This window comes from Mustela nigripes, chromosome 9 (assembly GCF_022355385.1).
Source record: "Mustela nigripes isolate SB6536 chromosome 9, MUSNIG.SB6536, whole genome shotgun sequence".
NCBI classification, from domain to species: Eukaryota; Metazoa; Chordata; class Mammalia; order Carnivora; family Mustelidae; genus Mustela; species Mustela nigripes.
The window spans coordinates 32,893,465-32,915,537 of NC_081565.1; the positions used below are offsets into that span (position 1 = coordinate 32,893,465).

A 22,073-nucleotide genomic window follows, 5' to 3' on the forward strand; every position below is an offset into this window, starting at 1 on the left:
CAGTTATCTTTGCAGAGTTCTGGAGGTTAGAAGTCCAAAATCAGTATCTTTGTTTTGAATTGTCAATCAGGGTATTCTCTGCAATCCATTCCAGATTTGATGGGGAGGAGGAGGGGCACTCCAGCATGATTCTAAGGTTGAAATCACTAATTTTGTATTAAGGTAAAACTACAGTAAATTTATCTAATCTCATTTCAAAGGCAGTCCACCTGGCTTATTTTATTATTATTATTATTTTTTAAAAATTTATTTATTATGTATTTGAGAGACAGAGATCACAAGCAGGCAGAGAGAGGAGGAAGCAGGCTCCCTGCCGAGCAGAGAGCCCTATGTGGGGCTCGATCCCAGGACTCCGGGATCATGACCTGAGCCGAAGGCAGAGGCTTTAACCCACTGAGCCACCCAGGCACCCCTTTTATTATTTTTTTAAAATAATTTTTAAAATAATTTTTAAAAATAATGTTCTTTACCATGTGCGTGGATGGGTTGACTGACCAGCAGGGTCTTCTCGGCACTTTACACTTTGTACAACCAGCTTCAATGTCTCTGAACCCAAAGGATCCTCTGGTCAGACAAAGAGAGTTGTCTCCCATTTTACTGATGAGGAACTGGGGGCCAGAGCGGGGGAAGCACTTGCCAAGTGTGTACGTGCTTGCGTGTTTGTGTGTGTGTTTCGGTGGGCATGTGCAGGAAGGGTAGCGAGTGCCCCTGCAGGCCTGGATCCCGGCTGGGAGAGGAGCTTGTCAGTTTCGATGCTTGGAGGGGAGGGTTCCGGCCCACTGCCCATGTATGGAGTCACTCAGACTTAGCTAAATACACAACAGCCAGGAGCCTGCATTACAGCTGCTGAAATGAGAGGGCAGCGCAAAAATGTAGGTGTAGCTCCTAACCTCCTCCCCCCTGCCCCTTTCCTCCTGCCTCCCACAGGGCAGAACTGCCTGGAACAGGCCTGGCCCAGCCAACGAGTCTGCACATGCAGCATCCAGGAACAACTGCAGGGCGGCTCTGGGGCACATGTTTCCACACGCGCCCTGCCCCACATGCATGTGTGTACACGCATATGTGCACACACATGGCTTCCTAGGAGGTGTACTTGGGAAAAGTGTGGGACTCTGGGTTCCAGCTCAGCCTTTGACTCTTTGGTGACCTCTGACTCTTCCCTCCTCTAAGCTTTGACTCTCGATATATAAAATGGGCATGATGATGTCTACCTTCCTGAGCTATTACAAGTATCCCCAAAAAAGACAGTAGGACCTGAAAGCCCTGGGTCTGAAGGAGCCCTGGGAGGTAATTAGCCTAATGCTTGCATTTCACAGACAGGGATTCTGAGGCTCAAAGAGTGAGAGGGAATTGCCCAGATCACAAAGCAAGTCAGGCATCGATTGGCTAGAACACGGGCCTCCTGACTGGACGTGTGCACCAAGTCCAAGACTTGGCCGTGGGAAGAGCAGAATGCTGTTGAAGAGGAGTTCTTGCTCCTGCATCTGGCCATCCATGTACATGTGATTTTGAGACCAAAATACACTGTAAATACCACTTGTTAACACAAACTCACATTTTCTCTGCTGGGGGATGTCCTTCTTTGTGAAATATTAGCTCAGAGAGGCAAACAAAAGCTTTTATGAATCTCAGTTTGCTTAATGTCTTTGATGTGCTTCATGCCTACAAGTTCATACTAAGCTTACCTGTCTGCAGGGCTCTTGAATGACCCTGTATCAATCAAGCTTTCCCTAAAAGATAAATTCCAAAATGGAGAGTCAGGGGAGTCAGGTTTTAGGGCCACTGGGAGTGTTTGCCCAAGTCTCTGACCCTCCCTTTGCCCATTTATAAGTGGCTAGTCTTGCACTCATCTGGTGTGTTCTCCCTGCCTTGCTTGCCTCAGCCCCTGGGGCCCACCGCGGCTGCACTTCCTTAGCCAGACTCTCACTTTGCCTCTGCACCGCAGCTGTCCATATACACTCCTGCCTGTCTGTCAGGGCAGGTACTCTTGGGCAGGAACGGAAACCCCAGTGTCTTTAGGACCCAGTCTTCAGTTGCTGCTCAGGAAACATGTGTCCAATGGAAGGGCTTCTGGTTGAACTTGGAGTTAAGCTATGTAGGTAACAAGAAGAAGGAAGCGCCTAAAGACAGTAGGTAAGGCATTGGGAGAGTCAGGATTCCTTTCTTCCACCTCTTCTGCCACCTAGCCCGAGTACTACTCCAGACAAAGTGACAGGACTTCCCAGGTGACTGAGATTCTCTTAGTAGTAATTGTACGCATTTATTCAGCACATACCATGTGCCTAATGTTTCATATACATGTTAGCTCTCACCCTAACGTCAGCTCAAAACCCATTTTCAAGATTGGGACCTGAGGTTCAGAAACCTCCTTATTTACTTCAAGGAGACGAGATAGGATTTGATCTTGGGTCTGCCTTGATTTCCAAGGCCAGGGTTACTCTGATAACACAGGCCTCTTCTGGAACATTGATACCCTCAGGAAACTTGGGACTACGAGATTTCCCTTTGCAGGACTTTTTCCTTATTGTAGACACAGGGAGGATAGGGCCCTGTCTCCTTATGGATTCTCCTTCATCTCCCTGACCTCAGTTTTCCCATGGGTGCAGTGAAGAAAGGGGCCAGTTCTACCCAAACTTATTGGTAATTCTGATAAGCCATCCATATTCTTTACTTGGGCTTTTAGGAGTGAAGACAAGAAGAAGTGGGCAGGGAGAGAGCCCAGTTATAACAGGGGGTCTCAGTACGGGACACAGAGGGTCTCAGGCTGCCTGGGATGGGGATAATGCCCCTTACTGGTCCACAGTCATGGAAACGTGGAACCCAGGAACGTGTGACACCTCGATGAGCAGTAGAATCACCTGGGGATACTTGCTAAAATGCAGATTCCTGGGCCCTGCTCCTGGAGAAACTAAGGCAATAGGTTTGGGGCAGAGATGGAATTGTGCAGATTTTTAAAATTTTTTGAAAATATTTATTTATTTGACAGAGATACAGCGAGAGAGGGAACACAGGCAGCGGGGAGAGGGAAAGGGAGAAGCAGGCTTCCTGCTGAGCAGGGAGCCCAATGTAGGGCTCCATCCCTGCACCCTGGGATCATGACCTGAGTCGAAGGCAGATGCTTAACGACGGAGCCACCCAGGAACCCCAGCACTGTGCATTTTTAACAAGTGCTCCAGATTATTCCGAGACAGAAGTTTAGGAGCCACTGCCTGAGATAATCTGGGTTCTAAGATTCTTCTAAGTTTGAACACTAGGGGCCAGGAGAGCTAATACGGGGGAGAATACTGCTGTGATTTACAGCCCCCGATTCATTTGAAATAGTCACACATGATAAAATATTTTTATATCCTACCTTGACCCAAATAGGATTTTAAATGATATAGGGAAAAAATACAATCAGAATCTTAAAGTTGAAAGTTAATTAGTACTCTCATATATGTACCTATAAGAAATGCATGTCTGAATTTAAAAAATATGTATAAGCATGTCCATAGCAGCATTGTTTGTGATAGGTAACAATCTAAGTATTGGTAACAACCTAAGTGTCTTAGGACAATAGAATGGATAAATAAATTGCAGTGTCTTTGTACAATGGACAACTGTGCTTCAGTGAAATAAACCATTGCTACAGTGAAAAACGGACGAATCTTACAGACATAATGTAGGGAGAAGGAAGCCAGATATGAAAGAATACATATTGTATGATTTCATTTATAAGAACTTCAAAAACTTGCAAATGCAAACATGAATCATGATGATATTTCTGAGGGACATTGATAGGGAGCGGCCAAGAATAAGTCTCCTTGTGGTCTGGTAATATTCTATATGTTGATTCATAGGCAGAGACATAGGTATATGTGTGGGGGGCAGAGGGAGAGGGAGAGGCAGACTCCACGCTGAACAAGGAGCCCTACACAGGGCAGCTCGATATCACAACCTTGAGATTAGGACCTGAGCTGAAACCAAGAGTCAGATGCTTACCTGACTGTGCCATGAAGGTCCCCCTAGGTATGTGTATTTGTAAAAACTCATCAAGCTATACACATAATCTGTAATCACTTTACTGAGTGTGTATCATACTTCAATTTTTTAAAAAATGTTACGAAAAAAATTGTAAGCAGAGGAAATCTCAGTGAATTCCAAAACACTTTCATCAAGCAAACCATATTCACAGGCCAGAATGAAAAGCAATTAGAATTCAGTTACTGAAAGACAGCTCCGCCGCCCTGCAAATCCACACACCTGGAAACAAAAGCTCGCCGGCATGTTAGATGTTGCCAAAGCAGTGCTCGGAGGGAAATGTGTAGCTCTAGCTATCCTCACTATTAAAAGAGAATAATTTTTAAAAATAAGGAGTGCGATCACCAAAGTTGCAATCCGGGAAGCTAGATAGAAATAAACCCAGAGGAAGTAGAAGGATGAAATTAGAAATGAGTGAAAAAGAACCAAAGCAAACAAAACACCAATCCAGATGATCAACAAAACAGAAAGCCAGTTCTTTGAGAAACTGATAATAAAAACTTACCTCAGGCTTAATTGAGGGAAATCATAAGATAGAAACAACATCAAGAACAAAAGGAAGGGTGAGAGTTGCTGGAGGACTGTGACTACAGACACGGGAATTTAAAACTCGGTGGGAAAAATAAGCCTTGAGGAAAGCATGGTAAGAGTCAATGAAGTGCAGGCATGAACAGTGAGGGGCAGAGAGCTTCTTGGACTTCCCTGTCTCACTTAGACTCAAAGCAATAGAAGAATCAGGCAGAAGAACAATGCCGTCAGGGGCCTGCCCTTGTGTCTCTGAAGCATGGGTTCAGGATTATGTGTGCAGAGCCCCTTGGAGATAGTCCGCCCAGACTTCCTGTTCCTGCCCCAAGGTTCCCTTCTTCTTCTTCTTCTTCTTTTTTTTTTTTTTTTTTAAGATTTTGTTTATTTATTTGACAGACAGAGATCACAAGTAGGCAGAGAGGCAGGCAGAGAGAGAGGAAGAAGGAGGCTCCCTGCCGAGCAGAGAACCCGATGTGGGGCTCCATCCCAGGACTCTGGGATCATGACCTGAGCTGAAGGCAGAAGCTTATACTGCTGAGCCACCCAGGTGCCCCCCAAGGTCCCCTTCTTGAACTCTTCTCCTTTTTGACCTTGAGAGCCTGAGATTGTGTGATGAGATACCAGGGTCCTCTCAGTTCTGGCTGTCTCACCTCTGGCTTGCTTTGATATACAGGGTCCTCTCTCTCCCTTACGGTGGCCCCAAGGCTTTTCCTCTTGGGGTGGTCAGACTCAGCACTAACTCCAGCCAGGCTCACTTCCTGGGAGGTCAGGTGCTGCCCCACCCACGACATCCTTTTTCTTCCAGAAAGCAATCTGGCCAGGGCCCAGGGCCAGAGGAATCCAGGGCAGTGAGGATGCCGGTCCCTGGGAGATAGCACCCACCTCATCTCCTACGGTGACACTCTGCTCTAGAGCTCATTTACAATCCCTGCTGTACCATTCTCTACCCACTCCTGCCTCTTCCTGCCCAGTCCTTACCTGTGGTATGTTAGTAGATGTTTACCAAAGGCTCTCCTGAAGAAGGACATATAATATATATCTGTATATGTTTACTACACATTTTCTGGATGTAAAGAATGTGTAGCATCCAATTTACAGATAAAATGCAATACCATATCATAAATCCCATATGCTTTTAGCTTCAGTGCTGCTATTCCTTGTAAAATCTGCTGTCAGTTTTTCTAATTCTGTTGCCAACAATTGCATTGCAAAACCGAGCTATGAACAAATGCTTGGTTACCATAGGATGTGGTGAAGAAAAGAAGTCGCTCCATGTTGTCGAGTGAAGTTCTTTCATCAATGTTGACTGGTATTTTCCTTTACATTATGAGTAAGACAAAATGAAATAATGAAGACATACAATGGAACTTCACTCATTCATCAGTAACAAAGATAATTGTCTGCTGAGCAGATAATAGTTTTCAAGTACTGGAAGAATTCCCTCATATTTTAATGCTATTCATAATATTAAAAAAAACAACAACTGGTAAGCATGGCAGACTTTTGAATTTAGTCTACATTGTTAACATATTCTCCATCACTTATTAGAAGTCCAGGGTCTGAATGCTTGATTGTCAACAAAACATTAAGCCAAGTTCTGATTTGGAGCATTTGCCCATTTCTGTGATGTAAATACTCCCAGTGCCAGAGTTTCAAGATGGTGACTTGGTGCCATTGAACATGGATTTGAGAAGAGATGCACATGACTACAGTATTCCCACCGCCCAGGCACAGTAGGTATAAACAACCTCAAAGATACAGATAATAGTAAGAGAAAGTAAAATAATGAGGAGATGATGAAGTTTGCATATTACCTTTGCTTCAAATATTTTTTTATCAAATTGTAAGTGTATAGAACTTGTTTTTATCAACGGCTTTGCCTAAGCACCGGCCTGCAAGGTTCCTGACAAGTTAGCAGTCATCCCTCTGGAGCTAGCACAAACTTTCTCCAGCATGCTGCATGCCCCCTACCGGGTTCAAGGTCCAAATACCGCTTCCTCTTTGATGCCTTCCCTGATCACTTCAGGCAGAGACCATCTCTCCTTCCCATGTGCTCTGTAAGGGCAGACACCAGATCGGACCTGCCTCTGTTCCTCGGGGCCTGTCCCAGAGCAGGCTTCATGACTTTGAAAACTCATGACAAAGCCATGTGCTGAGCCAGCCCTCTCCACCCCAGCCCCACATGTCCTCTGGGACATGACCCTCTTGGTGCCCGGCCCTCAGCTTTTCCTCTTTGCCCCTTCTCCTCCTGCGGGTCACATGGAAACTGTAGGGGCAGGTTCTCAGGGCAGAGACAGCCACTTGGCCTCAGTTTCTCTGCCTGTATAGTGCTAAGGAAGGAGGGGATGGCAAGAGTAAAAGCACAGTGATATTCCTTGCAGTCTTTTTTTTTTTTTTTTTTTCATGGGAACGTGGTTGTGGGCACTTGGATGTGGTATGTACATGAAACTTAGTGTCTTACGGTTTCTCATGGACATCATAAGCCATTTTCCCTGTTCCTGTATAGATTTCCAATTTTCCACTTTCAGTGGATGCTAAATGTCATTTTATTCTATGAGAATTCACTTTCTCTTTCCTTTATTTTGAGACATTTATATTATTTTTGGCTTTCTGGAACAAGTTTTGCCTTATCCTCACCAGCATCGAGCATTTTCAGTTCATAAAATACATACTAACATAAACACCATAGATTTTCTTATTGTTTAATATGCTTATGTTTTAATTCCTAGTGCTGTTGGACATTTTTCTGTCAACTTTTCTACTACGAACTCCTCTGCACTATTAAATAGCGCAGGAAACAGTGCAGCTTGATTCTTAGCGTCTTGAGTCATTACCAACACCACGGCCTTCTGGAATGTGTAGGCTTTTGACCCCAGACTGTGATTTTGAGTGAATACAGCTGTCATTTATACTCTCTTGGACATTTATCCTGTCAGGCTATTAAATACTGCTTTTTTGCTAGGGTCAGCGGGCCAACTCCTTGAGTCTTTGTTTACTTCTCCTCAGAGAAACCAGACATAATAATAAAGCTTGTTAGAACTGCCTAGAAGAAAATACACTGGGCTTTGGAGCCTGGTCACTTCACAATGAGGAGGGTGCTTGGGTTCTTGTCATCTGGTGCCTCCTCCCAGAGGTCTTATAAATTTTTATCCTAACTCTTGCCTGGTGTCTGGTTGTCTGAGGATGTTGGATCAATGATACTGAGAAAGGGGAATGACTGCATTTGGCTTTATAAAAATCAAACTGCTAGATCAAATGTGGATAAAATACTTTTATGTATGTGTACCTTGAGCTTGACACTTGAAGCCTTCTAGATATATTGTAGACCCTCATAGTGCCATTATGGGGTAGGTATGGCTTGACCCCTTTATGAACAAGGATGCTAAGACCTGAAAAGACCGTACATCTTACCCAACTGTCTCTCAGCAAGTGTGTGGCAGGGTTGGCCATGGAACCGGGGTTCTGGACCACGGCTCTCTAGTTAGATGCAAGGTCTGCGTGACTAGAGCTCCCGAGTGTCTGGCTCCTTCACATGTTTGCTCATGTTCAGAATGCAGGATGTGGGGTAATTGCATTTAAGTACAATAAAGGAGAAACAAACGGCTGAGCTCACAAGGTCTTTTGTTTGGGATGGTACCTGTTTATCTAACTGACTCTCCCCGAATCACTAATAATGTCTTTGGAGCCAGGAGACGGGCCACCCTGTATCTGAGACATAGGCGTCTCTCTTTGGGGTTCAGAAAGTCACGTTCCAGCCTTCTTGGTGCCTTGAGTTAGACAAATTCAAGAAGAAAGGGGTGACTACGTTGGGGGGAGGGGGACCACTAATGCCATCCTGAAGACATCCACAGGGGGTCTGAGCTTTCTGGAGGCAGGGCGGTCTGTAAGAGTCTGTGGCACATGAAGAATTCCCTATGGATGACCCTCCATGGAAAGGGCATTAGGCCCAGTGTAGTGAGCGACACAGTATAGAAGAGAGTGAGCAGGTTTTGGCAGATCAGATGGACTTCACCCAGGCAGACCAGGGCTGGAATTTGGCTGCCATCTGTGTGACTCAGGGCTAGTCACTCAGCCTCTCTGGGCCCAGTCTCCATGTACCTAACTGTGGTGCCTCTCTAAGGCCTGTGCTGTATATAACACTGGTTCTCACTTTATTTCCTATGTTTTGAATGTCCAGCCTTCTTTGGGCTGATGTTCTCAGCATTCTGCCTACATCCACTCGGATCCCCTTACCATTTTGGAGCCCACCTTTGGCCACATTTAATTTATTTGGCTGCTGGAATCCACTTTGCCTGTCCCCCGGAGAGCTGAAGAGCCGGAAGCACCTGGGGGATTGCCCACCCACATCCTGTTTTTCAGTAACTGATGGGTACAAAGGTATTAGTGCTCCAGCCCCCTCGCCCCTGTCCAGGACGACCCTGGGATGTAACTTTCCCTGGAGTTCACTTGTGGGCTGAGCCAAAGTTATCACAGAGTGACTTGTCCGATGAGGTACTTGCTGGGCTTCCTCTCCTCTCTGATCTCACTTCCCCACTTCCATGCTTGTTTGGGAACACTCCCTAATAAGTCACTTGCACATGAGTCCTCGTCCCCAGGTGGCTTCTAGGGAGCCCAGTTCAAGATGCAGCCGTGGAGCTCCTGCTGTCTTGGGTACAAGACAGACCCAAGCAGGCTCACAGACACTCCCAGAGCTCTTCTCTGCCACCCATGTCAAAGGAACCTGCTAAAAACGCAAGCTTTGCATAAAGCATGAAGCAAATTTTTAAAAAAACTCTTGAAGAAAATGATTTACCTTTGTAAGGTTTTAAAGGATGTTTTGTATATATGGTTTTGTTTGAGTCTCGTAGCACGGCTGATATAGGAAGAACTTATGATCTCTTTTTTTCAGATGAAGAAATCGAGGCCCAAATTGAGAATGTGATTTGCGCAAAGTCACTCAGGCACACATGGCAGAACCAGGTCCAGGAAGCCAAGTTTTCTAAGACGTTGTTCCTTACTGCGTGTGGCACAGAGGTTTGTTTTGACAGCGTGACTGACGACAATGAAGTGCTTTCCGCCGATTTCTCTTAGTGTTTGTTAACATCTTTATTCATCCTTTTACAGTGTTCTAGAGTTGGCCCACTCCATTATTCTTAGAAAGAAAAATAATTATTTTCATTATAAAAATTCTCATCACATACAATTTGGGATATACAGGGGAAAAAAAGAGCAATATGAAAACAACTTTCATCATCCTCACAAAGTTTCTTCTAGCTTTCTAGCATTTTCTTCTAGTCCTTCCTGCTTTCTATGCATGGTTATTTCTTTGTGGGTTAAACACTTGGGATAATTATTCCTATTAACACATATGATTGCCAATGCACAATCATCTTTATTGATCTGTAAATGCCATCTTCTCTTCTGTTCTAATCCCTGTGCTTTCCTTTTACAAGATGAGTTTGGTTCATCTTGTGCTGGAGAGTCAGGCAGTGCTCAAAGAAGTGATGGGGGCATGTCAAAAAGATACGGAAATCAGCCTGAAGTGGCTCCCATCAGCCAAATCTGGGATAATTCAAGCATCAAAATAGTCATGAAAATAAGCCATTAAAAAATAGGAATCTCTGAATCGCTGTGATGATAGATCAGTAGTAAGTGGATTAATACTGAGGAAGAGGCTCTTGCTTCCAGTAAAATGCCAGCCGATCAACATGAAGGGAGTTTTAGGGCTGGAAGATCGTTTCGCAGCCATCATGGTAAAGCTTGGCTTAAATAAGAATCGTCATTCTGGAAGGAGCTCCTCAAGGTGAAATGAAAGGCTGCCGGTTTGTGACGTGAAGACGTATAAAAATAGAAACCAAACTTCAGGGTGAGTGTGCAGCTCCCAGGAGGACTCTCTGTGGTCATCATGAGACCCTCTTATCTGTTCTAAGTGAAAACTGATGGATACGTTTCGATTCTGCTATGTGTGTGCTTGTTGTTTGCTCTCTGCCGTGTCTCTGGATTTGAGAGGAGGGAACTAGAGTGTTGGGTGTTTTCACCTCTCCTAGAGCAAGGCGGCCAAATCACCTTTCTGCCGTCCCTGCTCATTCAGATGCCACTCCTCCCCGTCACAGTGTCAAACTTGTTGCCCTGTTGTTTTATCTGTAATGGCAGGTAAAAAGAAAGAAAACACCTCCTCTTGGATCATGGCAAACATTTATGAGAAGCCTCCAAGCTGTTTTCTAGTCCCCTACAACTTGGACAGAATGAAGTCCAAGTCAGAGAAGCAAATATTTGAGAGTTACATGTGGGCTTAGGGAATGTTTATCCAATCTGGGTAAGAATCATTTGTCACTAAAAGGCTCCACACACCCTACCCCCATCACCGTGTCACCTTGCAGAAGGTCAAGTGGCCTTATGCACGAGGCTCATGCTCTGCATTCTTCATCAAGGGGCATAGAGGGGTGGGTGAATCACTGCTGTCACAAGCCAGTAGTCAGGAGGGGATTAAGAGTAGAAGCCCGCCTCTTCAGGGGGAATTCAAATATGCCATACCCTTTCTCCAAAGGCCAAACAGCAGAGGGCTAGGGTTTGTGTCCATTTGGGGCAGAGCTTTAGAAAAAGAAACAGGTGAACTGAGGTCTAGACATCATTAAGATGAGTGGTCTCAAGCGACAGTTAAACAGTATAGTATGGTTTATCACATCAGTCTCCTCAGCCTGCTCAAGAGAAAAGAGGTCTCTCCAGAGGGCCAAGATCCAGCCCCAGCTCAGCTCCTGACTTGCTGGGTAATCTTGGGCTGGTGACTTGCCGTCTGAGGCTCTCAAGTTCCTCATCTATAAAATTAGGAATGGAGTAAGTAATGCCTAAGTTGGCACTTGATTCTTTTTTTGGAACCCACATGATGACTCTGAGATGGGTATGAAAAAGAACATCACCCCCATCTTACAGATAAAAAAACTGAGGCTCGCCAAGTGGAAGAATTGAGGCCAAAGTTGTAGTGGACATAAATAGCTCTGAATTCCCTAACTTTGACATTCTTTCCATTGCAATGACAACCCTATTGCATAGTTGCCATCAGAATTTTTGTACTTGGAACAATTGTGGGTGAGGGAACAGTATGGGCAGAGGCCCAGAATCCTGTCTTTGTAACCGAGACACATCTGTCTCCACTTAATGCTCACTACTTTCTCTTTAGGGGTTTAAAAAATTGGCTTATCGATGTTTTGTAACCTTGGTTTTCCATCAGCAGTGAAGGAAGATACCATGGCAGGCAGTCAGAAATAACCCTGGAATGACAAGAATGTAGCCATCTCTCTTAGGCATGTCAGCAAAAGATGCACCAGGCTGATTCCAAGCAGAGAAAGGCTGAGCTGAGAGGCACCTGCCAGAGGCCATGTGAGCAGCAGTGACATTAGCCCATAGGATGGGGACTCTCTAGGCAGCCACATACCAGTTGGGAGCTTCACCTATGTCAACTCATCAAATCCTCACAGCAGTCCCAGACGTGGGACACATCATCATCCCCATTTCACAGAGGAGAAAACCAAGGCCCTCCAAGGTTGTGGAACTTGCCCAGAAAGTCTCCAGGTATGTGTTGGAACTGGGAAGGAATCTGATCCAAATCTGTCTGTTTTCAAGGATAAGGTCTGTTTTCATAACCTTATAGCACACGCTACCTTCCAGATTACTTAGGGATAATTGCAAGATTCTGTAGACACACACAAACACACACACGATTAAATGGCCACTTAGAACCACTAATAGTGGATGCCTCTGTGGAGGAAGACTGGTAGCTTGTGGGTATAAAAAGAAGGGAGATTTCCTACTAACCATAAATGTTTTACCCTTCTAAAATTTTGAAACATATGCATATATCACTAATTCAAAATGAATTTATTTATTTTAAGATTTTATTTATTTGTTAGAGAGAGAGAGAGCTTAAGCTGGGGGAGTGGCAGGCAGAGGGAAAAGCAGACTCTTTGATGAGCAAGGAGCCCAACACGGGACTCCATCCTAGGACCCTCAGATCATGACCTGAACCAAAGGTAGATGCTTAACTGGCTGAGCCACCAAGATGTCCCTCAAAATGAATTTACATTTAACAAAAGGTTACCTAGTATATTGGTTTCCTGTGGCTGCTATAACAGATTTCCACAGCCTAGGGCTTCAAACAATAGAAGGTTTCTCCTCACAGTTCTGGAGGTCAGAAGTCTGAAATCAAGGTGGTTCAGGGCTGTATTCCTGTCCAAGCTCTTGGGGGGAGTCCATTCCTTGCCTCTTCCAGTTTCTGGTGGCTTCGGATATTCCTTACTCATGGTACGTCACTCCCAACTCTGTGGTCACATTGCTTCTTTCTTCCCTTCTCTGCACATGTGTCTTATAAGGTTACGTGAGGCCGCGTGTAGGGCTACCCTAATCCAGGGTAAGTTCTTCTCAAGATCCTTGACTTATTCACATCTTTAGTCATGTAAAGTCATGTTCAGTCTTTTGCTATATAAGGTAATACTCATAGTAGCAGGGGTTAGGGTGTGGACATATCTTTTGGGGGCCACCATTCCACCCATTATGGCTAGGAATTAGCAGGTGAATCTCCACCCCTTCCTGTCTGATGTTGTTTCCCCCCAGTGTATTGCTCTGGGTAAGACACTGGAGTCTGAACACTGCAGCTGTAGCTCTGAAGCTCGTTGAGAGTGTTTCTGTGGCCTTCTTGGAGAGTTATGTGCACAAGCTTGGAAGTCAGCCTGGGCGGGTTCTAATAGCCCCTCCATTTGTCACCCGGGGGACCCTTCGGAAAACAAATATGCCAGTTTTGCTGGTGATATTACTAAAGTACAATTTTGATATGTGTAATGATATTACAGCCCTTCCTTTAGGCCCTCAATGGCTCCTCAGTGGATGCCCTAATGCTCGAGGCCTCCGGATGATTCCTCTGCTCCGGCCCTATGCCCCAGGTGTGTTTATCTCAGGATACTATGGACTCACCTAGCTTTTCCTACTTCTTGCTTGTGCTCCTCCCCTGCCTAGATTTCCTTTTTTTCTCACATCCGTGTGTTGAAACCCCTCTCATCCTTCAAGGCTTAATGAAATGCCACCTCTTCCACAAAGTCTTTGTCTTCATCTGCATGAAATCTCTCCTTCCATTCATTCCTCCCTTGGCCCTCTGCATCTCCTGCACCAGAGACACACCAGACTTGGCTTTGTATGGCCTGGAGGCCCCTTGTGAACTGTGGCTCCTTGCAGGCAGGAAATGTGTGTCTTGGGCACTGTGGGAGACGGGCACAACACCTGCCAGAAGGAAAGTGTTCAGTGCTGTTTGTTGAGTTTATATAAAAACAACAGAGACCATACCAGAACAGCCCCTCCGTGGTTGTGTGCTCAAAATCCTTAGTTTTATGGATGAGGAAACTGTGACCCAGTCTCAGGTGGGAAATTACGTATTTTCAGCCTTCTCTTTCAAGACAACCTGAATGATTAGAACAAAAGATTGAAAGTTTCCATTTGGGGCCCTATTAGCTGCTGGCTTGGGAAAATATATTTCTTTGTAATGCTGTCAAGTGGCAAAGGGTGTGCCTTTCATGGTAAAGTCTCCCTGCTTCAAAGAGACGATTGTGAACTGTTTGGTCCCTTTCTCACCGTTCTCTGGCTGTCACGGGTGCATCCCAGCCCTGGTCTCTCACATGGCCTGGTTAGAACGCTCTTTTAACTCCACTGTATTATTCTTCTAACCTGCCTTTCCTCAGAGGGAAGCCCGACTTGCCCTCCAGGTTCGACGTTCTGGAGCTGTTTTTGAGAGCCCAACTCTCCCAGGGAAAACACAGGAGACAAATGAAAGCCGCCCCCCGTGCAGCAAATCCTTCTGGTTGTGTGAAACCTCAGAAGGTAAAGCAGTCTTCTTCATCGCGTCTTTGTCGTCTGGCAGCGTGTAAAGAAGGGCGAAGCAGAAAGGCAAACCCGAACACCTGTGGCCTTTATGAAAACCAAAGCCACCTCCCACCCTGCGCGGTTTGTGTTCTCAACCTGCAGCATCTGTCAGCCTCCGATGAAAACCCAGCAGTGGGGGGACCCCGAACCCGGGCTCAGACGAGCTGACTGAGGAATTAGAAGGATTTTGCCATAAGCCCATTAATTCTGTCTGATTGAAATATCTTCCAATTCCACGCGGCCAAGGACAGCTGCACTTTTGTCTCACATTTTCCATGGTGTTTTACGCCTGCATGGAAACAGGGGTGTGGGTCTTTACAGAAAGGTGGAAGGGCCGGAGATGTGGACCCCCGAGAGAGGGGGCTCCGCAGCTGCCACTTACCAGCCAGAGGGGGGCTTGGCTACACCACTGAAGCCTCCAAGTCTCAACTACCTTAGATGCTGTATTTTACCAGGAGTTCACTCTCTAAGGTCATGTACAGTTGTTCATTTATCACCAAGTTGGGAGAAAAGGGAAAGCAAAACTTCATGGTTGAAGGAAGGCCATTTATCTCAATTTTCTCTGTAACAAAATTGACCTTGGCCATTTGACCTACTTCGGGACCTGGCGAAGGCATGGTCTGAGCACCTGTGGTGGGAGGAGCTGGTGGGGAGACCCAAGTAGACTCAGCTATGGAGACCGGACACTGCTGGGACCAAGATGCTACTTCACTGACTCAGGGTCATCATCTAAGACAGGCCCGCAGTCCTCCGCATTCAGTAAGCAGCACTCTCGTTACTCCTTCTGGAACCCCAAAACTGAAACCACCAACAGCCCTTGGAATGCGGAGAGACACCTTAAATCATTCTCTTTGTTTATACATTCCTCAAGTATAAAAACAAATGCTATTCATATCCAGGTGCCCCCTCAAAAAAACAAAAACAAAAACAAAAAAAACGAAATGCTAATATTCTTGCTATAATTTTAAATCAATAAAGAGACAACAAAGGATCGCAATGATGTAAAAACTATGCATAAAAGAAAAGACAAATGTTGATTAATAGTGGTTGTATTTAAGAGATAATGGGCTTTTTTCAGCTTTTGTATGTATTTTTTAAAAACTTAAAAGGGGGGAATGCCTGGGTAGTTCATTTGGTTAAGCAGCTGCCTTCTGCTCAGGTCATGATCCCAGTGTCCTGAGAGCAAGTCCCACATCGGGCTCCTTGCTCGGCAGGAAGCCTGCTTCTCCCTCTGCCTCTGCGTGCCACTTTGCCTGCCTGTGCGCCCACACTCTCTCTTTCTGACAAATAAATAAAAAATAAAATCTTTTAAAAAAATACTTAAAAGCATTCATCAATTACTCTTATTATAAAAAAGGGTCCTATTCAGAAATATTTTAATGCCCCAAAGGGAAAGTTCATTTATATTATATTTTCATGAAAATTACATATATAACTTTGATAAAAATTAACGATAGCATGCTATAATACTGAAAATTTTGGAAGATGCTTTATGAATATTAATAGAGACCAAGTCTGTGTCACTCAGTGAGTGCAATATACATGAAAGTATATTACGATAAATTTCTTACACACATAAAATGATTGTGTGATCAAAAAACTTCAATTTCTAAGACTTGTACACTCAATAACAAGGAATATTTGATGCATTTAAGAGTACAATGGGGTGCCTTGGTGGCTCAGTCTGTTAAGCGGCTGACTCTTGATTTTGGCATAGGTAGTGATCACAGTGTCGTGAGATCAAGCGTTGCATGGGCTCTGAGCTGGGCATGGATCCTGCTTGAGATTCTCCCTCTCCCTCTGTCCTTTGCCCTCCTGTGTACGCACTCTCTTTCTAAAAACAACAAAACAGCAGCAGCAGCAATAACAATAAAACCCAGCATAAAAATTTGGGCAGCTTCTTTTTTATTTTATTTTATTATTATTTTTTTAATAACAGCCTCTTTTTTTTTTTTACTTTGTTGTAATAGAAGGAATCTGCATCTGTGTAAGCTGTAAAACACTGTCAGCCTCGTTCAAGTTTGTAAATTGGAATTAGTAGAGGAAGGTATTGATGTTCTAAAATATTCTGGTTGTTATGAGTACGTGCATGTAATAGAAATGTATGTTCTATAGCAACCTTGTGCAGGGTTAAGCTCAATGGAACAGTTGTTGGAAAGAAGTCTTGGATGTTACGTGAGTAAAGGGTCCAGGATTTAGAGATGCTGTGCAAACCTAGTGTGCCACAGGCCTCATCCTTCTTGGAGCCTCAAGTACACTAATTTTCACCGAGACTCTCATGAGCAGTGGGCAGTAACTGGCATTCGCTCAGAGCATTTGCCCAGGAATGTTTTTTTATCCCCCCACGAAGGACACTTGGCACTGTGATGCGCAGTGTCTTAGGCACGTGAGGACTTCCTCTTCTCATTTATTCTTGAGCCCGCGAAGCCGAGTTTGTCAGCCTCTCTTGCCACAAGAGGGGTGTTTTATGAATTTGAAGCACACGTGCAGATCGCCCTAAACCACTTAAGGAGCCACGTTACGTGACTCAGAAGCCCAGTTCCCACCGTTACAGAGAGTCTCATTCCAAGTCATTCCCTCGCGGAAGCTCGGTTCTGATGAGACAGCAGAAGACCAGAAGGGACTTGTGAGCTTCAACCCAGGTTCCGTGCTTTGACCTCCTTTATAACATGGCTTAGGAATGACAGGCAACCCTGCAACTCACCCCCTTCCAGCCCCCGACACACAGCTGCACGCCCTTGGCTGGCATGTGAAGCGTGCTCAGAAAGGGGAAGAAAAACCCAAACCACAAAACGCCACATTCCTTTTGAGGGCTGTATGTGTACACACCCTAGACCTTTGACCCTCTTTCCTTGCTGAACAGGGGTTTTCAAGGCTTGGAGTCAGGAGTGCTGGATGGTTAAGATGCAGCTCTACCACGTCTAGTCTAATGGTTCCGGCATTTACTGTCTCCGGGGCTCTGTTTGTTCATCGTCAGATGGAGCCAGTGAGCCCTGAGCCCCGTCTAACCTTCCAGCATTGTGAAAAGGATAAAACAGACTAAAAATACTACAAAAAGATGGAAACATGAGGCTTGGTTCCACCATTATAAATGGAAACAGCCCACTTTCTATTTCTGAGATGGTGGGGAGATGGAGAAAAATGGGAAAAGCTGAAGACCTAATGAATGCTCCCCAAAGACTCCTAGACTCCCAGCCTCCCCAGCCCGCTTTCCCACCTACCTCATCAGTCGGTCTGCTCACCAAATACAGGGCTTCCATGCACCCTAAATTTAGACAGCAGAAATGGAAAAAGACAAGACGCATGAGGCAAAGCATGTGTAGAACACCATTCATAGCCTCTATCATCCTGATAAAATGTTTACACCACTGAAAAATGCACTCAAATGAGCACTTTCCTTAAAAATAATGTTCAAAAACATAAAGGCTGGAAGTATCTGAAACAGCCATAAACACTTCTGAAGAAACAAAAAGATTCCAGTAACAAAACCACACACCTCTGAAGTCTGACAGCTGAGGCCAGAGTCTGGGAAAACTTGCCATGAATTATAAGGCAGATGGAACTGGATGAAGTCTACCAAAGTGGCAGAAAAAGTAGGAAGACCTGGCATTGCATCATGTAGATTCCAAGTGGTGGTTTAGATTTTTAACACAAAGCAACAACAGTGACTACAATAGAAGTACAAATAGCAAAGTACTAATAGGAAAAAACCCACATATTTTATAGACTATTTCTATCATCTTGGAGTGATAAAAGCCTTTCTAGAAATGGCTCAAAGGCATATACCATAAAGAAAAATACTGCTTTATTTGACTAGGAATAATTTAAAATTTCAATGCATCAGAAAGTCAAATACCTCCTGTGTTGCTGGTGGGATTTTAAACATACTCAGCCACTTTGGAAAACAGTCTGGCAGTACCTCTGACATTAAATTTAGAGTCACCACATGACCTAGAAATTCCACTCCTAGGTACAGACCCAAAAGAAATGAAAATACACATCTACACAAAAACTTGTTCCTGAACGTTCATAGCAGCGTTATTCATAATGGCCCCAAAGTAGGAATAACCCACATGTCTATCAAGTGATAAATGCATAAATAAAATCTGGTGTACCCATACAATGGGATATTATTCACCGACAAAAAGCCATAAAGTACTGACAAATGCGCAACATAGATTAATCCTGAGAACATTATGCCAAGTGAAAGAAGCCAGTCATAAAGCATCACATGTTGTGTGTGTATTTTGTGTATGTTCCTGTATTCTTATGAAATGTCCAGAATAGGCAACTCCTATTATTCTTTCCAAAATAGGAATGGAAATGAATTAGAGGTACCAGGAGTTACAGGGTCTGGGGATAATTCTGGGCAATGACTACCAATGAGTTCAAGGTTTTCTCCTGGGTCCTGAAAATATTCTGGAATTAGAGGATGATGGTGGTTTCATAACTGTGAATGTACTAAAAACCATTTAATTGTATACTTTAAGAGGGTGAATTTTATTGCAGGTGAATTATTTCTCAGTAAAGCTATTATTTAAAACATATAAACAGCTACTATAAAAACTATAAAAAACATAAAATGGCAAAGATAATGACAATTGTGACATTTTGCTGTAAGATTAATATCTATAATATACAAGGAATTCTTACGTAAATTTTGAAAATAAGTAAGCGATTTTAAAAATTGTCAAAGGTAGGGGCGCCTGGGTGACTCAGTCGTTAAGTGTCTGCCTTCCGCTCATGTCATGATCCCAGGGTCCTGGGATCGAGCCCCTCATTGCATTGCATTGAGTTCCCTGCTCAGCAGGAAGCATGCTTGTCCCTCTCCCATTCCCCCTGCTTGTGTTTCCTCTCTCTCGCTTTTTCTCCCTCTGTCAAATAAATAAATAAGATCTTTAAAAAATTGGCCAAAGGCCAAGATACCCATTTCATAGGAGAGGAAGCACCAAAAGCCAATAAACATTTTTGTTTATGCTTATTATGAAAATTTGAAGTTTCTGCGGTTGTTAGACCTGCTGCTAGAGGTTATCAGTGTGTTAATAATGAAGCACACATTTACTATGTCATATTCTGAGAAGAGGTCCTCAAGCTTTATCAGAACACCAGTGTGTGTGTGGCACAAAAAGGGTTAAGAATCCCTGATTTACAGGAAACATAAAGTATGGCATATCCGTATAAGGAAATGCTATATAGTCATTATAATTGATATTGTTTTTTAAGAATGTAGAACAATTGGAACTCATACACTGCAGGCAAGAATGTAAATTGGGGCAACCATTTTGGAGACTATCCGGTATTTTCTACTAATGCTAAACATTTGCATATCCTGCAACCTAGTATTTGCACTCCTAAGCATATATGCACCAGAAATATATACATATGTTCACCAAAAGACATCTAAAGAAGTTATAGCAGCTATAATAGCCAAAACCTGGAAACAACCCATGTGTCTATCAACAATAGAATGGATCAATAAATTGTCATACGTTTATACAAATGTATACTCTATGGTAATAGTAAGTGTGAATGAACTGTTGCCAAATGCAACAACATGAATCTCATTCCTCTACTGTCCAGTGAAGAAATATAGACATGAGAATGAACACCACATAATTCCATCATAAAAGTTCACAAACCAGGAAAAACTCATTAGAAATTAGAAGGCAGGATAGTGGCTTATTTTGGGGGAGAGGAGACAGTACTGAGGAGAGGATCCAAAAGGTTTTTGGGGTGCTGGGTAATGATCTATGATTTTATACTGGTGCTGCATGTAAAAGTAGATCTCATTTGTGAAAACACTTTGAGCCTTACACTTAAAATTTTTGCATATTTCTGGTTTTTTTTTGTTGTTGTTATACTTCAATCAAATGTCTGCTTCAAAATGACAAAAAAATTTTAATGGCATGGAAAAATGTTCATAATATCCTATTATATTGAAAATACCGATTAATATAGGAGCAAGCTGTTCATAAATGGTACATCTCTTTTTCTTAACTATATGCCTGTATTGCCAATTCAATGCAAAAGAAAGCATTGTATCATCTCATTTTTGTGAAAATTAAGATCTGATCCTATCAATATCAAAATGATAACCATGGTTACCTCTGGGTAATGGGCTTGTGGATGATTTTTCTTTCTTTTTGAAAAATCATTATGTGTATTTTCTCATTCTTCTAGTGTGGACATATATTTCTTTTGAGAATGAGAAAAGTCATAACTATTCCTTGCAATTCCGGTTTAATCAGTGTTATTGAAATGTAATTTTTGTACAGTACAGTGCACTTCTAAGTGTGCAGTTCACTCAATTTTAGAGAGGCATGTGCACCCATGTGCTCACCACTTAAGATGAGAACGTTTCCACCCCCAGAAACTCCCTTCATGTCTCTCCGTAGTCAACTTTTACCTCTCCGAGCGAGGTAGCCGTGGATCTGATTTCTATCACCACAGTTTTGTCTGCTGTAGAAGGTTCTAGAAATGGGATTATACTGTAGGTACTTTTCTGTCGGATTTCTTTCGCCCGACATAATGCTTTAAAGATTGATTTCTGGTTTTGTGTATATATATACATTCCTTTTTTTTTTTTTTTTTAAGCAAAGAGTCACGTCGTCAGTGCTTGCTGCTTCCTGATCTGTGGAGTGAGACACCGTCCACGGGGGAAACAGCCCTCCACATCCTCTCCAAGCTTGTCTGCTGCAGGCCGGAGTGATCTTAGAGCCTTCCCAACCTGGAAGGACAGACACCAGCGCCCCCCCCTCCCCCGTCCCCCGCAACAATCCGAGTCTGCGCCCCTCCCCCCGCGGCAGCGCCAGACTCAGGTGAGAGCCACCCTGCTTCTAGCCATTGTTCCGCAAGTGACAGCCTCCGGGGCAAATGGAAAGCCGTCAACCTGAGGGCTGTCAACTGCAGACAGGAATTCCTTTCTTTGTCAGGCTGGGTGGTCTCCGTGGCTTCGGCAGCAGCCGGCACAAAAGACGATGAGCGCCGAGTGCGCGCCCGCAGAGAAACACCGCCACCACCCGACGGCCCTCGCCGCACTTCTTTGTGACACCGGGATTAGCCCTGCGTGGCTTCCCTTGACGGTGTGGGAGGCGTCACACCCGGCCCCCGCGAGGGCATCCGGGGTCGTTTAGTCCAGGGTCCCCGTGTCCAACCCCCTGCCCCTGGCCTGCATGTTTCTGGAAGAGTATTTGCCCCAGAATCTTAGTCACCGACAGCTAGCGGGGCCCCCAGAGAGTGGGTCCAGACGCCAGTCACAGAGCACGAGGACCCGGGCAAGGACAAGCAGCCTTCTGTGAGGAGCTCTTAACACCACTCTGAGCTGCTTTTTAAATAAACGACCCCTCAAATAGTACAGTGTAAAATAAAATTTTCCAATAAAAAAGGAGAACGTGTGCGCAAATCCACAGACTTGTGGATCCCCGCGGCCTTTGTAGAGAGGCTTTTGTGCGCTCGCGGCCGGGACGCCAGGCGAATTTCATTTCTAAGTAGCTTGGTGCCCCCTACTGGTCATTAGCTGCAAGCGCGGCTGCCTCTCCCCAGGTGCCTTCCGCATGCACCATTTTTTCTAATTTCAAACTTCAAGAGCGGGACTGTACACTAGGCAGTTGTATCCCATTTTACAGATGAGAAATGGAAGCCTCTAG

At 44.3% G+C, this 22,073-nt stretch overlaps 2 long non-coding RNA genes across 2 annotated transcripts in view; both read left to right on the forward strand.

Moving 5' to 3' along the window:
• The window catches only part of LOC132025079 (uncharacterized), a 43,192-nt gene extending 33,640 nt beyond the window's left edge, over nt 1–9,552 (forward strand). The window contains exon 4 of the long non-coding RNA XR_009406408.1: nt 9,434–9,552. This is a non-coding gene — a long non-coding RNA (uncharacterized LOC132025079). The remainder of the gene's footprint in view (nt 1–9,433) is intronic.
• Nucleotides 9,553–11,759: 2,207 nt separating this feature from the next.
• On the forward strand, nt 11,760–15,550 carry LOC132025080 (uncharacterized). Its single transcript, XR_009406409.1, has 3 exons — nt 11,760–12,093; nt 13,380–13,457; nt 14,247–15,550. It is a non-coding gene; the product is annotated as an uncharacterized LOC132025080 (long non-coding RNA).
• The last annotated feature ends 6,523 nt before the right edge of the window (nt 15,551–22,073 follow it).